Raw genomic sequence first — 15,300 nt, forward strand, 5'->3', positions numbered from 1 at the left:
CCGTGAACTTTAATAAGGGGCACACACACGACGTCAGCCCCGGGAGATGGAGTCTGGCTTGTCCTGATACCGAACTTGGCACCGAGGTGCTTCCTGTGACATCTGATTGGTCAGCGCTGTGAATGGAGGGTGCCCCCTGCCCCACGCTTGTCAGTGTGGGTGGCTGGATGGTGCCGTGTGTCCTGTTGCTGGAGGGTATGGTGGGTTGATTATGTCCCCCAAGAGGATATGCCTAGTCCTAACCCCCAGCACCTGTGAACGGGAACCGAATTAGAAATAGGGTCTTTGTAGGTATCGTCAGATTAAGGATCTGGAGTTGATACCTTACTGGATTCCAGGTGAGCCCAATGACTAGTGTCCTTATAAGGGAAGGAGAGTGGGACACAGCTGCATACAGGGAAGGTGGGGGGACCTAGGGGCAGAGGGTGGCGGGAGACATTGCAAGCCAGGGTATGCCAAGGATGGCTGGTGGCCACCGGCAGCCACACGAGCACTGGATACATTCTCCCAGAGGGCCTCCAGAAGGAAGACCCCTGCTGACACCTTGATTTCGGGCTTCTTGCTCCCAGAACCGGGCAAAAGCCAATTTCTGTGGTTTAAAGCCCCCAAGCTTGTGGCTGTTTGTTGCAGCAGCCCCGGAAAACTACTAGAGAGGAGAAGGCTCAGGGCCATGGAGAGGCCTTCCTGACTTGTCTGTCCTGTGACCCTGTCCTCCTCAGGCCCCGGGGACAGCTGGAGCCACAAGCAGTCTCTTGTGCCCACCTCCCACCAAGCTGACTGTTATCTCTGTGCTGAAGACAGTGAGGAGGATGGGGTAGACGGGAGAGGCCCCAGCCAAGGGGAGCCCAGAGTCAGGCATGCCCGGCCTCCCAGCCCTGCCTCTTAACTGGGTGGCCCTGGGCATGCATGTCACTGTTGAGAATTAATCTGTGACACTGGGCTAAGAACAGACCTGCTTCATAGGATACAGTGAGAATTCATCCATCCGTCCGTCCATCCATCCATCCATCCTTCGATGAAGATTTGAGCACCTACTACGTGCCCGGAACAGTTCTAGGCACTGGAGACAGAGCAGCGAGCAGCAGCAGAACTGTCCCTGCCCCACGAAGCTCCCGTGTCCCGAAGGAGAGAAACTCGGGGACCGCAGCTCATCAGTAACGTACACAGTTGACAAGTGCTGTGGAGAAGCACCATGCGGGGGTGGAGATGACGGGAGGCTGCGGCACAGTTTTAAGTGAGAGGTCAGGTCGGAGAGGGTCGTCGGGGGTCAGCGGGCGTCGGGCGCAGAGGACCTGCTCAGCCCCAGGAGCTGTTTGCGCTCGGCTTAGCCAGCTCGGCTGCTGTCACAAACTGCCACAGACAGGGCAGGCCGAGGGGGAAGGGGGTTTAAACCACACACATGTGTTTCTCACAGGTCAGGGTGCCGGCCCCACTGGCTTCTTGGTGAGGGCCTTTTCCCCAGTTTACAGATGGCTGGCTTCTCCTCGTGGCCACACACGGTGGGAAAGGGGCAAGCTAGCCCTCTGACCTTTTCTTCCAAGGGCACTAATCCCATTAAGGGAGACTCTGCCCTCATGACCTAATCACCTCCCAAAGGCCCCCCTGCAAAAGCCATCATGCTGGGATTAGCTCTCAGCATATGAGTCTGGGCGCCAGGAACAGTCAACCCACAACGGCACTCAAAACCAGAATGAGTCCTGCTCCCGCTGTCCTGCTTCCCCCCACGGGGTGCTCTGTGCCTCCTATCGTCCTGTGTTCTGTTTCAGTCCCTCCCGGCTTCCTCCGTCGGGCATCCCGAATGCCAGGGCAGACATGGGGTGGGGTGCGGAGAGGTGAAGGCCACCGGCTCACAGGGCCCTCTGGCGGGTGTCCTCCTTCTGAACCGGTGCTCACGGGGAGGGGCTGCCGAGGGGTCCTGCCAGGGCCTCCTGCCTCCCCTCACTCACCTTGCTCCTGTTGGAACCATGAAAAAGCCCAGACGCTTGCAATTTCTTTGAAAACAGATTGGAGAGCGGAGATGGGAGATGGTGGCGTCAGAGTGAGGAAGCGTATTCTGTTCTTCTCTTCTCATCTGCCCAACCTTGTCAGGTCTTACCACTCTGCTACTTCCCTTTCCGGGCGGCTGCGGGCGGGGGTGGTGGGGGGCATCACCGCTGGGCGGTAAAGGGCTAGCGCAGCAGGTTTGGGATGTCCGCACCCTCCCCGGTCCAAAGAAAGGATCAGGGGCCCAGCTCCTCGGACGTAAACCTCCAGCCTCTCAGCCCGTGGAAAGTCCTGCCTGATGAGAATGTCTGGTTTAGCCGGGGTTGGGCTGAGCCCCCCGGGCCAAGCTAACGGTGTGACTTATGGAGGGGCCCTCGGAACACATGGTGTGGGTTTGAGCCCTGGAGACTAAGGTCAGCCCTCCGGGTGATCAGCCCGTCCGTGTGACCCGCTCCCAGTATAAGTCCGGACACGAAGGCTCAGGCAAGCTTCCTTGGTTGTCAGTGCTTTGTGCCAATGGTCATACATCAAACTTGGGAGAAGTAAACTCGAGTCACACAACCCCAGGGGGAGAGACAAGCCCTGGCTTGTACCCTGTGCCGACTTCTGCCTGTGTGTGTAAACCATGACCGTGAGAACCGTGGCTTTTCTGAGATCTGTGGTTCCTTCCGGTGAGTCACGGAAGCTGAAGATGGCCTTGGGACCCCCGCAAATGGAAGCCCAGCGTTTGGCCTCCGCTCATCCCTGAAGCCACGGCATGGGGCCAAGGGACAAGGTGCACGTTGTTAGCTCTGTGGGCCAGAGTGGGTCCACCCAGTGGACCGGGATGTAGCTGACCTGCGGGGTGCGCTCTGGCCAACGCAGGGGTACCTCCCTCCTCCCCCAAGCCCATCGCTCTGTGGGTGCTGATGGCCCTGGGTGTGCGTCCAACCCTCCAGACTTCAGAAGGTGCCCCCTCGGAGATCAGTGTTCCTCGAGTCAGCAAAACCCCACTGGCTTTTACTACTTTGGGCAAAATAACATTCGCTCCTGAAGAAGCAAGAGCTGTCCGTGAGGTCTGTGGACTGGAGGTGTCCTGTTCGAGAAGATACGAGGGACAAGGGACGAGACGCGGGAGGCTTCTCTGAGGCAGGTGGGGTGCGCACCCGCGTGGGTGGCAAGGAGAGAAGTCCCGCTGAGGAAGAGAGGCCTGGCCCTGGCCCTTTAACACCCAAATGCCGGAGCTCATTTGCATTTAGATCTCCTCAGCTCCCTCTTTTCATCTAAAGACAAATCCTCACAAAAGGCTGCTTAATTAGACCAAATTAGATTTCCGCTCAGCAGCTTGTCATTCATTACAAAATGCTGTTCTTTTTCTATTTTGGTAATTACAGGCTGGTCTGTGCGAGTTTGTAAGCATTCTGTGCGTGGAGGAGGAAAATTATTCAGTTGCACCAAATCTGTCTGTTTTATAAGTTGGATCAAGACCATCGCCGGAGTCTTTTACAATAATGAGTATTCTCCGTCTTAATTCTTTCATGATGAATTGTAGGAGCAGCCCAGGGCTTGGTAATTTCCAAGACTAAAAGCTAAGTACACACAGATTTCACATGGAGCAATTAGGCCATATATTTGAAATCTTTACCTGAGTTATGCAGCCCTATTGGTGTAAGAAGCCACCCGTTAAATCATTTACAACACAGCCCCTCATCCTCCCCTAATATCGATCAGCCGTCTTGCGCCCCGAGCGCCTTCCGGGGAGCGCCGATCTCTTTCGTACCACGCGTTCCCTCCTCCCGAGTCCAGAGCCAGAGCCGTAGACGCAGACACAGGAGGGTGAGGGTACCGGGAAGGCCTCGCAGGCCTGGGCTCGGTTTGGCCAATCCAGGGTCTTCAGGACCACGTGCCTCACGCGCCCTCCGCCCGCTGCAGCTCAGCATCTAGACAGCGTCCCACGAGTCAGGGGTGGTTCTCAAAGTGGCTGCCGCGTGTGCTGGAGAAGCCATGGGAGGAGTTCTGGCCCGGGGTGGCCCAGGCGGCTTTGCTGTGGTCAGTCTGGTTGAGGGCAGGCGGCCAGAGCCCGTGCGGCAGGTGCAAGTGGGACAGGCCCCATCAGGTCTCTCAGCGTTGCCACTCGTCCCCGTCCCATGAACTTACTGTGCAAGGGTCCCCGTGTGCTCTCCTCACACGCGCCACGAGCTGACAAGCGGGAGTGCGGACACCGGCCCAGACCAGGCTGGCTCCAAAGCTCTCCCACCAGACTGTCCCGCCTTCCCGAACCAAAGACCTGGACACGCGGACCTGGGGGACGCAGACCCAGGCGTGCTCCAGAGAAACAGCGGCAGAGTCGGATGGAGCCCTAGGAATCAGCCAGCTGTGCTCTACATCTGGAATTACTGAGGCCAGAGAAGGGGAGAAGGAACCTCCTCAGGGCTGCCCTCCTGGACTGACCCTCTCCTTTAGCCCCTAGCTGGTTCCCGTCATAGTTGCAAGGCAACTCGGGTTCCTGCTGATTCCAGAAACAGCAACCTTCCTGTGGGGCCCCCTGTGGGGGCAGTGCTGGCCTTTCCCCCTTTTTTGCCCCCAGAAATCACCTCCCTGGAGAATCTGGGAACATGTTCCCTGATCCAGACAGGCCCGGCCTGGGAACGAGCACTGTTTCCATGAGCTTCCAGAACACCAGCCGCCGGCACTACTCACGGGCACTAGGTCGCATGAGCATTCCTGAAGTGTGTGTTGAAGACCTACTGTGCGCCGGGGACACTGTGCTGAGCGGGACAGAGCTGACCCGGGCTCATGCAACGGGAGGGCAGCTGAGCGAGCTGTGGCCGAGACCCCGACCCCATCGGTCAGCTAGAGCGAGGCGGGTCCAGGGGAGAACACGTGAGATCATGTCACCGAGGCGTCTACCTTGGGGCTGCCGGGTCGGGGGCTTTCCCGAGGCAGTGACATTTAAGGCAGGAGTCGGCGTGAGCCCAGGAGTGGGTGACGGAGAGGTGACTGAAAGGCAGATCTGCGCCCGGGAGGTTTCCTTCTTCACAGCAGGCTGAGACTCGTTAACTCAAAAGCCCTTCGGCACCCACTTTTACATATCCAGTTGTTTTAAAAAGAGCCCAAACAAGCCGATTTCTAGCCATTTAGGGCCTGCGTGCTTTGCCCTCAAATGACACCAGCAGCTGCTAGCCAGTAAGACAGAGCCTTGTGTCCGTAAGACCCCAAGCCGCTGCTGCCCACTGGAGCCTGGAGAGCCAGAGGCCCTGCTCTGCTCACCTAGGCACCTGAGCCCCTCTCGGAGGCCCTCCCGCCGGAGTTCCTATGCCCTCCTCCCCTTCTGGATGGGGGCCCCTCACCCGTAAGCGTCTGGACAGCCTCACCCTGTGAAGGATTTCCTTTGGGTACATCCCGGCCCAAGGGGCAGCCCCTAGAGCTTGTGCGTTAATGCCGCTTGAGGTCAAATCTTTTTCCTCCTTGATCAGTTCAAACCCCTGCACTCACTCCCTACACTCCGTCCTCTGCAACCAGATTTTTATCCATCTCTGTATGCTCCCCGGTGCAGAGCACGGTGCCCTGCACCCCGCCAGTGGCTGCCACTGCCTGTCCTGGAGGAGAGAGGCGTTGCTTGGGTTCCTCGCATCACCTTCTGGGCACGGCAACCCAGAGCCAACCAGAAAGCAGGCCTACAGCCCACGGAGGGGGAGTGGGGGCCCCATCTCCCAGCCCCCCAGCCCCGTGCGGCAATCAATAGCCATCCTTATTAACAGGCTTCCTCCCCGAGCCTCTTCCTCCGCTTCCGCTACCCGCTCTGCTAACAGGTCAGCTGCCATTTTGTGTTAAACTCCTTCTCATTTATTACAATACCAGTTTTTTATTGACATGGAAATAAAACTTACAATCAATGAGATATTATGAAATATACATCAAAACGGAAGTCACCGGAGCTGGCGTTTTCATCTGTTCTCGGGAAGGAACAAGGGTGGGGGGGCAGGAAATACTGAACATTTTTCTTCCCTATTACATGATGCGATTTTCAATGAATCTATAAAGAAAATGAAAACATAAATAGAGTAACCAAACAGAATGATCCTTGCAGCTGTCAAAACTTAAAACAGTTCAGTTTCCCTTTGATTTCTGTTTTAAGTTTTGAAAAGTACATAGATCATTCTCTGCTTTTTCTTTTTCTTTCTTCTCTCTCTCTCTCTCTCTCTTTTTTTTTTTTTTTTTTTTTTGGTGGGGAGGCTCCTTCTTGAGTCTGGTCCCTCTGTAGTCCTGGGTCCGCTGGCTTTGACCCTTGGCAGCTGGAGTGACTGAGTCACCAGATGAGTATGTCATTTATCCGTCCAGCCAACGGCTCCCTGTCGGTGGGGCGGCCCCCGGTCTGTTTCTTACTTCTCAGCAGTCTGGAAACGTGTCCCTTTGCTTGTTGGACGCCACATCAAAGTGGGTGCAGAGGTGTTTCTTCCCTTTATGGAGACAGCGGTGCGCTGGAGAAGGGGAGGACGGAGCCCGTCCCAGCAGGTACGCACCTACAGCGTGCTCTGTGCCCCTTGGCACCTCGTCTCAGTTATCTTGTCTAAATCTGGTCTTTCCACTCGAGGTGGGGTGGTTATCCCCATTTCATGAACAATGACAGATGGAGACTCCAGCAGGTCCCCCAGGCACACGGTGAGGACGATCAGAGTCTGGATTCAGACCCCATCTGTCTGCACTGGGTGGACCTGGGGAGGACCCCCCAGACGGCCTCACCGAGGGCCTCTCATTTTTCTCTGAAAGACATAGAGCCCACTCTTCAAAAGAAGCCTGACCTGGAGACCCCCATAATAAAACAGGGATCTTAGCGGCCATCTGGCTGGTTCAGGAGGAGGGCTTCATGCCCCGGGGACCCTCTCCTTGCCGTCCGCCTCAGGGAGCCGGCACTTCTCTCTGAGCTAGGGGAGACGCGTGGCATTCGATGGGAAAGTCACTGATCTTCTACAGTGTCTCTCAGTGTGGACAAGGCAGGCGCCGCGGGGAGCAAAGTGGACACCAGCTCCCAGGTCTCTGGACTCCCAGTCCAGTGCTCCTCCTTGCCCACGGCAGCCTCCCAAAAGTGAGGCCACATGAGGCCCAGGTGGGATGTGATGGGAAGTAGAACCCATCAAGTCCACTGGACCTTGACCAGCTTTGGAACAACTACCTCGGGAAGACCGAAAAGCCTCTAACAGACGTGCCTTCGCCAGCTTCCGGCCATACATCCCACCGGAGACAGCGATGAGGCCACACCGCCCACAGCTAAAATCCTGCAGTTCCGCTGAGACACCGTCCCCCCACCGCCACGCAGCCGCGCCTCCTTCAGGTGGAGTGAAGTTTCCAACGCCTTCTGATGCTGTGGGATAGACGTTTGTGTTTCTCTCCCTTCTCGTCCCAAAGAGAGAAAAGAGTTTCTTAAATTGCTCGGGTGGGAGGCATGGCATATCCTTCCTGTGGACACACTGATTTTTTTCTTTTTATTGAGGCAACATTGACATAAAATTAACCATTAACCATTTGTAAGGGTACAGTTCAGCGGTATTCAGCGCACGCAGTGTCACGCAGTCACACCTCTGTTCCACGACATGTACATCACCCTGAAAGGAAATCCCATAGCCATCCTCCTCTGGCCCTGTTCCTGGGCAATCACTAATCTGCCTCCTTTTTCTGTGGATTTGCCTATTCTGGCCATTTCATGGAGACGGAATCACACACTGTGTGGCTTCTGTGTCCGGCTTCGTTTCCCTTAGCATAATGCTTTCAAGGTTCGTGCGCGGTGCAGCGTCTATAAGGACTTCATGCCTTTTTTATGGCTGACTAATAGTTTACTGTAGATCTAGCACATTTTGTCATCTGCTCATCGGCTGACAGACATCTGGCTGGTTTCCATCTTCTGGCTACTGTGAGTAACGCTGTTGTGAACATACATTAGCTTGAACATCCGCTTTCAATTTCTTTGGGCGTCTACCTAGGACTGGAAATGCTGGGTCAGCTGGCAATTCTGCTGAACTCTTTGAAGAGCCATCAAATGGACATAGGAATCTTCCGGCTGGTTCTCTGTTGACACGAATGCAGAGTTGCTGATAATTCGAAATAGCGGAGAGGCTAATGAAGACCACTAGCTCGTATGCCCACTTTTTAATTAAGAACCTCTGCTCAGAGCTTGCCCTGCATTATGAAATGCTCCAATAAGCCTGAGAGCCGGGGACTCTCATTATACCTACTTCACAGGCTCAGAGGTTAAGCAACTTGCTCAAAGTCACAGGGAGTGGAGAAGCTGGAATTCCAACCCAGGTGGTTTGGCCCAAGATCGCCAAACTGTTAATGTCTCGGGAACGTTCCAAATGATTTCTGTTTGGATCTGGAATGCCACAGGGTACAGGCTGGCAGTGGCAGCTCTCCACTCCTAATTATGCCCGGCTCAGACTATTCTGGAAACAAGCTGGCCTTCCTTGAGCCTGCCCCAGCTGTGGGCCTCTGGAGCGGGCCTGCCAGGGAGCCGGCCTCAGACCCCACTGTGCACCACCCCTAAATCGCCTAAGTGACATCTGTCTGGAAGAGCATGGCGCCGAGGGACTTTTCTGCACGGCATTTAGCTTTATTCCTTGTTTCTTCAGAAAACAGTTGGTTTATCAGGCCCTGCTCTGTGTCCACCGTGGTTCGAAGTCACCGCGTTCACTCCTCTCAGCCGCAGACTGGAGAGGTAGTGTCGTCTGCCCATTTCACAGATGAGGAGCGTTGGGGCGCAGGCCACATGGGTGTAAGTGGCAGAGCCGGTCTGAGAGCCATGCCTGTGAGCAGAGGTGATCCTGGCCACCTTCCTGGAGGCACCGTCTCTTTGAGGAGCCCTTGGTTCTGCCTGGGAGGAAAAGTTTCTGCGAGTTTGTCCCCCAGGACAATGAGACCCCTCAGAGAGTGGCGTGGGGCCGTCCATAATTCAGATGACACTGGAGCCAGTTTCTTTTGCTTTCATTAAAAAAAACAAAATCCAGATCATGGTGTTTTCTCCTTCCAACATCTCACGTTTGCCTTTTTCAAAACCCTGCGCATTTCCCCCTCATCCACCTAACCCTGCTGTTGAGTTACGGGTCCCCGGAGGCCGCGGGCTCGGAGCGACGCATCCATGCACTTTGCTGTCACCGACTTCTCCGAGTGTAATCACACATGAAGCTAAGTAGCAAATAAATCTCTCGCTCTCATAAGCCGCACAGCGAGATCATGTAAATGCAAATGAAGGACCTGGCTTCAAGCTGTCGGGGGAGGGGAGGGAGCGTGGGGCCCTGTCACCGTGACCGCCTCACCAGCAAGGCCCATCCATCAGCTGCAGGAAGGGCCCGGCAGCTCCAAGGAGAAGGGAGCCCGGGCTGCCCCAGGGAGATGCAGGAGCCAGGCCAGCGGTGGCAAAGCACAGGCAGCCCGGGCCAGCCGGCCGTGAGAGCGGGGGTGGCCCGGCAGGTGTGGTGGGGACTCCCCGTAGCCTGAGTTGGAGAGCCACTGGGTAACCCCAACTCTAACCGCAGCAGCAGCCGAAGCCACACCCACTACACACTCAGTGCGCCCCGGGGAGGAATCACAGGTGAGGAAGCAGTGGCCAGACGAACTCGGTGACTTGCCCAAGGTCACACGGGAGGCGGCAGAGCTGGGGATCAGTTCCGTGTGACATTAACAAGCCGATTCCCTGGATCCTTATGCTCAGTCCATGGCACCTCCTCCCATCCCGGGGCAGCCAGCTCGATCCCCATTATAACCCCTGCCATTGTACTAATGCAGGACAAACCCGTAACCGTGGCCCTTAGCAGGTGCACAGGAAATAGAAACGTGCGCTTAGTTAAAGCGCCTTTTGACTCTTTCAGTAATAAAAGAAAACGCTTGGCACCCTTCGAAGGCCCCTATGTCTAACTACACACCGTCCTGAAATCAGTTACATTGTGTTTCCTTCCAGTATTTTTTTCAATGAAGCTTTTTTTAAAAACACAGTTGTAACGGTAGTATATGTAAAATTCTGGATCCTGCTGTTTTTTTTTTTTTTCACTTGACATTATTTTATATGCCTTTGATCATATATGGATGTGGTCCTCCCATGTGTGTCTTTTTAGGATCATTATTCGGTGTTCAACTGCCACTCTCACACAATGTACATGGTTCAAAGAATCTGGCTTCTAAGACGGAGCCAGAGTCCTTTGATGCCTAATGCACCTTATTTCACATGATTGTTTATCTGAGGTTCTCATTATGGAAATAAATAAATATCCTCTATGCTAATCAGGGTCGCAATTTGCATTTATATTGTGCTTTTCATTCGAGGATCTTAAGTTGTTTTATAATAATGAACGATCCCTCCATGAGCGCAATGGTATGGGGTGTGCATATGCACGCACGGGTATAACGATAGACATATTTATTTAATAACTACCAGGCAATAACTTTGGGATTTCATGTAACTACACTTGAATAGCATGCAGGAAAGTGAGTGGAGGCTTTTCAGCTGTTGGACAAACACTCATTTAGTTCAGATGCTGGGCTAGAGGGTTAATGAACTACATTCTGTCTGGCAGGAGCAAGTGGGAGGGATTCCACTACGGGGATTTCTCCAGAGGGACGGAGTATCCGCAGGAGGGCTAGACCCCAGGCACTGAGCTCCCAGACCCAAAGCCCATCTTGGAAAATGCCCTCTGTTCATTCGTCTGGAGTCAGACCCAGTTCCGGCCAGCCAAGAAATCAAGGCAACTGATCTCTCCTGTCTTCCCCTCTTGGCTGGGAAACAGGGGCTCGTTAAGAATTTTCAAAAGTAGATCGGGTGGGAAATTCTTAGACTAGAAGTGCAAGGCCAGCTCACTTGTGAAGCTGTTCTGCGGAGAACCAGCTCTGGCGAGGCTCCAGGGCTAGGGGCTGTCCTTCCGGCCTGGCCCGCAGGTGACTTCAGACAAGGTGACAGCCTGAAGGGACCGCCCCCTGGACTTTCCCCATTGGTCCTCCTACCAGTGACTGGTGCACTGAGGGCGCTTCTTCCGGCTGGGAGGGGAGGGTGCCGCCTGCCCAGCCTGATCCTGACCCCTGATCCGGGCCGGTGTCCAGGGCCTGGTCCTTCATGCAAGCATCGGAGGGAGCTGTGTGTCGTGCAGAAGGAGCCCAGAGAATCCTAGGACCCCTGGGATGGGGAGAGAGCTGGTTTTAATTAGAGCTGAGAGACGGGAAATAAGGCAGCAAGGGATGACATCTTAATGAGGTTTAATGAAGCTGTCTGCTGATGGGGACAGCTGTCACCCAGAGCTGTATTCCAGCCAAGCCACTTTGTGACAGAGCAAACTTGGAAAAAGGCACAGTTTGAATGCTGCTGAGGAGGGCGGGGTGGTCTGATGCAGAGCCTGGATCCTGCTCCCGCCTCCGAGCGCCTCTTGACTCGAGCACCTCGACGGCCACAAGGGAGCCCGGCTCCTGGGCTGTATTTCGGTAGCGTCCCACGTTTCACGTGTCCCTGCAGTGTGAAGCTGAGGGTGCCTGTTAAAGGACCTTGGGGATTTTGCAGGAGCTGCCTTAGAATTCTGCCCTCGGAGACAGGAAATGCCAGGGGGGTGTATAGCTGCAGGCAGAAAGGGGTTCACCAGTCCCTTCTCTTCCTGAGCCTCGACTCCCCCATCTGTCCACTGATGATGACGTGACCTCCCTCAAAGAGCTGCTGGGAGGCCGGCTGTGGGGCCGGCACATCTGATAGAGCTGAGTGTTACCTCAGCTGCTGCATTTAATACCTGGGTGGCCTTGGGCAGGTGTGAACCTTCGGTTTTCCCATCTGTGAAGTGGGATTGGCAGGGTTCAGGGAGAAGCACGAGAAGCTCTCAGGACAGTGAGTGCTCAGTAAAAAGGTTTCCTAAATGAGAGCACATAACATGAGCCCCTGGCAGGAAGGAGGTGCTCAGTAAGTGGGAATTCTCTTCCTCGTTCCTTTCTTTACTTCTGTAGCAAAGAGAGTGTGGTGGTTCCGAGGGATCCCGGTGTGGGGAAGGTGCTTACAGCCTTCACATGGCCCAACAGCCAGCCATGCCATCTGCCCCAGGACCTTTGCACATTCCAATCTGAGAGCTGTTGCCTCTGGGATGTCTCTCATCCTGTTCTGAGCTGGGAGGTGGGGGCAGGTAGCTTGGGGACCTGAGTCGCCCATCAAAGCTGAGATTTGTGGCCAAGCTCATGGATGTCATGGATATCAGAGTGGGGTTGCCATGGCGAAGCAGGTGATCAGTAATTACCTTGCATTTCTACAGCAGTTGATCTCAGATGTCTGTCACGACTCACTTGCCTGCATCTGGAAGTTCAGGGTCAGGAGCTCTGAGCACTTAGCCGCCACCCCTGCCCCAAGGGCACCCGAGTGCACGTGCCTTGCGTGTCTGGCTTCTCGAATCCCGCGCTCCATGCTAAAGCTGCCGTGTGGTTGTATGTGACTACGTCTTCATTGTTGCTGTAGTGTGGGATTTCCCAGCTTCAGCACTATTGTCATCTGGGGCCAGATAATTCTTCATTGTTGAGGGTGAGGACTGTATTGTGCGTGTAGGATGGTCAGCGGTATCCCTGGCTTCCAGCCATCACATGGAAGGTAGAACTCCTTCCCAAATTGTGACAACTCAAAATGTCTCTGACATCATCAGGTGTCCTCTGGGAGGCCAAAACTGTCCCTGATTGAGCACGGCAGCTGGGGAGTGTTCTATGGAATGAATATGTCACAAGTTTTTTTATCCACCTATCGTGGCCATTTGGATGGTTTCCAGTACTTGGCTATTAGGAATGGAGGCTCTGTGAGTGTTCTCAGACATGTCTTTCTTGGACATGGGCACTCGTTTCTGTTGGGTGCCCAGGAGGGAACTGGGTTGGATTACCAGGTAGGCATATGTTTAGCTTCAATAGATACTTCTACACAGCTTTCCACGCTGGCTGTTTTTACTTCTCACCAAGTGCATCTGTATTCTGCTTGCTCCACGCTCTCACCAAGAACATTGAGTTTTTACTTTGCATTTCTCAGACGTTACACAACTTAATATATGGGTCTTGGCCACTTGGACATCCTCTTAATGAAGTGCCTGTTCAAGTCTCTTGCTTATCCTTCTATAGGACTGTCTGCCTTTTTTTCTTATTGATTTGTAGCAGCTCTTTATATATGATGGATAAGTCTTGCAAGATATATGTATTGTAAATATCTTCTCTCACTCTATGGACTCAGATTTTTAGAGCTAGAGGCAACCCGTGTTTGGTGCAATTGACTAGTGTTACTTTTCAGTTGTCCATTTTACAAAACAACACATTTCCTAGGGGCAAAGACTGTGAGTCTGCTTTGTTCACCTCAGAACCCCCAACACAGGGCTTGGTGCATAGTAGGCACAAAATAAATATTTATGGAGTGAAAGAATGGGTAAACCCCCCATTGGGATGGTTCTTGCAGCCTAAGGCTTCAAAACCTGTGGGCAGTCGTTGATTTCCGGGGAGCTCTTGGTCAAAAGCGCAGAGACAGGCACCCTCCAGCTTCTCTGCTTCCCTGCCCCACCCCCCGAGCACCAGCGTAACAGCCAGCGCCTGAGTCTGTCTGTCGTTCCTTTGCCAGCTAGAAATCTGCCCACCTGCCCCTGCCCTGGGCAGGGGCGGGGGAGCCTCTCCTGGAGAAGCCACATTTTAATTAACTTCCCCTGCAGTCGCCGGAGAGGCCAGATCATTTTCATAAACAAATGAGAAGCCAGAGCTTTGTCTGCTGCGCAGAGTGAGTCTTGCAGAAGAAATTCAAAGCGAACCACGAACCACGCAGCAGAGGCTCCGTGGATCCACCCGGAACCCAGAGCTCTGTCCCTCTCAAGGGGGGACGGGCCTGGGATTTGAGATGGGAAAGAAGAGGCAGAGCAATGTGTAGAAGAGAACTGACGGGGTCTCCAAGGAGGCGTTTTGTTGGTTCGTTCGTTTGTTCATTCCTTCCGCCCTTATTTACCAGTGTCGATTGTACGCTGGGCACAAGGATAAAGGGGTGAGCATCGGGGGGGAGGGGGCAGAATCTCTACACTTTCTTCTCGGTTTTGCTGTGAACATAAAACTACTTAAAAAAAAAAAAGACCTATCTTGAAAGAGCTTAAAAAATTTAACCTTAAAATAGATAAGACTGAGAGCACATTTTACCAGGGGACACAGACATTAAGCTGATCGTCATACAATTAATGACTTAATTACGCCGCTTTGTCATTTCTAACGGCTTCACTGATGTACAGTTCACACAGCGTACAATTCACCCAAATAAAGTGCCCAAGCCAGTGGCTTTTCGCACATTCCCAGGCTTGGGCAACCATCACCATCGTGGGTTTTAGGATCCCTCTTAGCCATCACCCCGCACCCCGAGCATTCCATTCCCATCTCCCTCCCAGCTGGAAGCCACCACGAATCGACTTCCTGTCTCTATGGACGTGCTGTCCGAGACATTTCACGTCAGTGACCTCCAGCGATACGTCATCCTCGGTGACCGGCTCTCTCCGAGTGTAAGTGTCATATGGTCCAAGCCCGTCTGTGCCGCGGAGGTACTACTGTGTGATTTTGAAAGTGCCCTGTAGGTAGGGCTCAGGGACCCCTGATGCCATATGACAGGGAAAGTTGTCTGGACTGAAGGCAACCCAGGAGGGCATCCCAGAGAAAGAGGATTTTAGTCTCAGGCATTTATTGAGCACCTGCAACGTGCCACCAGCAGAGGGAAGGCGACACACGTCATGCTTCTGGCTGCGTGGGAATTTATAATCCAGGCAGGCTGGCTCGTGGGTCTTTGTTGAACTGGTGGATCTGAACGTGGGCTGGAGACAGACGGCTTGGGTTCAAATCCCGGCTCGGCCACTTGCTGCTGTGTGGCCTTCTGCAAACTGTCTGACTTGTCTGTGCCGCAGCTTCCTCATCTGAGAAACGGGGTGGCGATGGGGTCCACCTCACAGGGCGGTTGTGAGGACCCAGAGTGAGAAGCATAGGAAGGACCGAACGCTGTGTCTGGGACTCGGTGGGAATCCAGCCAGGGCTCAATAAAGCCGAGAAGGAGATGATCTACGTACCATACAGGGTAGGACCTCTGCTTCCGGAGCTGCTCGCTCCTCTGAAGAGAGGCGGTGTCGTCTACTCTAATGACTTAGAGCCCTGGCCGGGGCCCAAACACACCGGCGCGTGAAACCCATCCTGTCCCTTGGGAGCGGGGATCACGACCGTCTCTCTAGGTGTCTGCTTCCCTGTCTATAAAATAGGGGAGTCGTGTGGTCAGTGATAGGGCAGTTTTGTTCCTACAACCCCCTTCTGGAGGACAAGGAGGAGTTTGCCAGAGACCCAGAGAGTGAGGAA

The 15,300-nt window shown here is 54.1% G+C and overlaps 1 protein-coding gene across 1 annotated transcript in view; it reads left to right on the forward strand.

Annotated features, from left to right (window-relative positions):
* The window catches only part of CFAP77 (cilia and flagella associated protein 77), a 121,616-nt gene that overhangs the window by 53,801 nt on the left and 52,515 nt on the right, over positions 1 to 15,300 (forward strand). The gene's annotated exons all lie outside the window — the stretch shown is intronic.

The sequence above is a fragment of the Lontra canadensis genome, unplaced genomic scaffold, assembly GCF_010015895.1.
Source record: "Lontra canadensis isolate GAN:19392208 unplaced genomic scaffold, GSC_riverotter_1.0 scaffold30, whole genome shotgun sequence".
NCBI lineage: Eukaryota > Metazoa > Chordata > Mammalia > Carnivora > Mustelidae > Lontra > Lontra canadensis.